The sequence below is a fragment of the Triticum dicoccoides genome, chromosome 3A (genome assembly GCF_002162155.2).
Source record: "Triticum dicoccoides isolate Atlit2015 ecotype Zavitan chromosome 3A, WEW_v2.0, whole genome shotgun sequence".
Lineage (NCBI taxonomy): Eukaryota > Viridiplantae > Streptophyta > Magnoliopsida > Poales > Poaceae > Triticum > Triticum dicoccoides.
In genome coordinates, this window is record NC_041384.1 from 764,804,503 (window position 1) to 764,807,294 (window position 2,792).

The window sequence follows — 2,792 nt, forward strand, 5'->3', positions numbered from 1 at the left end:
GTTTTGTCAGGGAAGCCAGAGTGCGCTTCACTTTCACCGGATCTACCTTCTCCTCCGGAGGTGGATGTTTCTTTGCTTTCACCCCTTCAAAGAAGTTCCTCACTTCTTCTCGCGCGATCTCGGCATTCTCCTCTGGGGTCCTCTCGTATGGTAACTTCTCTGGAGTCTTCAGAGAAGGACCGAATCTGTATGTCCTCCCGCCTCTGGCTGTACTGCTAGACGCCGGCAGAGCAGACGGAGCGGTTGTCTTCTGTACTTGCTTACAAGGCGGAGGAGAAGGACTACGACGCGTCGGAGCAGCCGGAGCAGCGGCAGGTCTCTTCCGCCCTTGCTGACGAGCCGGAGAAGGAGGAGGCTGGCTGCTCGGGCGCGCCGGTGCAGGCGGAGAAGGAGGCGGAGTGCCGCCATGCGCCATCGTCACTCGCAGGAGGAGGAGGCGGTGGAGGAGGCGGAGTGCCCTGACTTGCCGGAGGAGGAGGAGGAGGCGGAGGCGTCCAGTTCGGAAGGTTGATGAGCTCCTTCCGCCATAGGCATGGAGTCTTCAGAGCAGAACCCAGCCTAGTCTCCCCTTCACCGGTAGGGTGGTCAAGCTGGAGGTCCTCAAATCCCTCCGTTATTTCATCCACCATCACCCTAGCAAATCCTTCTGGAATCGGCCGGCAGTGAAAAGTTGTGCCGGGTTCAGTAGGATAAACAGAGCCAACAGCCGCCTTGACCTTCAAATTCATCCATTGCATCATAAGGTGGCAATTTTGAGACTCCATGATAGCATCCACGGGATAGCTGGCAGGAGCCGTCAAGGCATGGTCCGGCTGAAGCAGCTCGGTGGAAGCTATGCTGCTTCTCCGCTGAGATGGCGGGGTAGCTTCGCGGGAAGCTTCGGCAGTTTGTTTGCTGCGATTTGCTTCTCGTTCCTCTATCGCTTGTACCCTTGCTTGTAGCGCCTGCATTTGGGTCTGCTGCACTTTTTTCCTCCTCTCGTGGCATTTGTAACCGCCTGCGTCCGGAAACCCAACCTTCTACGGAATGGAGCCTGGCATGCCTCGTGTCCGTCCAAGGTGCTCAGGATTCCTGAGGGCCATTGTGAACTCGTCGTTCTCTCTGTCTGGAAAGAACGTCCCTTGTTGCGCTACTTCAATATACTGCTGAAGCTTCTTGACTGGTATGTCCATTTGATCGTTCGTCCAAATGCACTTCCCTGATACAGGGTCCAAGGTTCCGCCAGCCCCGAAGAACCAAGTCCGACACCCGTCTGGCCAGTTAATTGTCTCTGGTTCGATCCCTTTATCAACCAGATCATTCTCAGTCTTGGCCCACTTAGGCTGGGCTACGAGGTAGCCACCTGAACCCGTGCGATGGTGATGCTTCTTCTTCGCAGCATTTTGCTTGTTTGTCGCCGACATCTTCTTACTCTTTTTTTATGTCTTGTCGGCCACAAATGCGGGCCAGTGATCTCTGATCTTCTCATATCTGCCCTTGAATTCTGGTGTCTCTTTATTTTCGACAAACTTATTCAGCTCTTTCTTCCACCTCCTGAATAGTTCTGCCATCCTCTTAAGAGAAAAAGACTTGATTAATTGCTCTTTAACTGGCTTCTCCGGGTCATCCTCTGGTGGTAGGGTGAAATTTGACTTCAGCTCAGCCCAAAGATCATTTTTCTGCATATCATTGACATAAGACACCTCAGGGTCTTCTGTAGCCGTCTTTAACCATTGCTGGATGCTGATCGGGATCTTGTCCCTAACCAAAACCCCGCATTGAGCAACAAATGTGCTCTTTGTCCGGAGGGGTTCAATCGGTTGGCCGTCGGGCGCGATTGCTATGATCTCAAACTTTTCATCCGAGCTCAACTTTTTCTTCAGGCCTCGTCTCTTTACTGAAGTTGTCCTCGATCCGGAGGGCTAGAAAAAAGAACAAAGACTTAATTAATATGTGTACATACCAAAACAATGAATGCATCAATTAGCTAGTCAGCAGAAGCTTAACTAATATATATACCTGGCCGGACTCGGTTCGGTCACCGGAGACGTCATCACGGTCTCCTTCTTGCACCAGCATTGGGTCACCGGAGCCATCCTCACGGTCTCCTTCTTGCACCGGCATTAGGTCACCGGAGCTATCATAATCATAGCCAGCTGCTTCCAGACCATCGGTGTCGTTGAGAAACAACGAGCAGACAGCATCACTTCCTCGTGCGATTATGTCCCCCAACAAGTCTTCTTGTACTTCGTCTCGGGCGGTGTCCATAGTTTCTACAAATATTGACAACATGGCAATTATTATTCAAACATGACAGATGGATATATTAGTGGCAAACGTAGAACTAATATTAATTAGTGGCCTCGACGCTGCTTCTCTACGGTTTGGGGTGGCCTCGATGCTGCTTCTCTAGGGTTTGGGGTGGCCTCGACAACGCTTCAAGGATAAAAAAGAAGAGGAAGAAGAAAAAAAAGAGGACAAGAAATAATAGAGGAGTAAGAACTCCTCTATTCTTTCTTCTCCTCTTTTTTTCTTCTTCTTCCTCTTTTTTTTATCGGGAACGAGGGTCGTCGAGGGTCACCGAGCGGTAGAGGAAACCCTAAATAGCAAGTATCGTAGGTGTGAGATACATGTGGTCGTCGGTGTCGGACACTACATCCACGTCCCACATGTGACGTGGGCGCCGAAGCCCGCGTCACTTGTGGGACGTGGATGTAGTGTCCGACACCGACGGCCAAATGTATCTCACATCGACCGGCAGCTATGGTCCCGGTTCGTGGCATGAACCGGGACGAATGCCTACCTATGGTCCC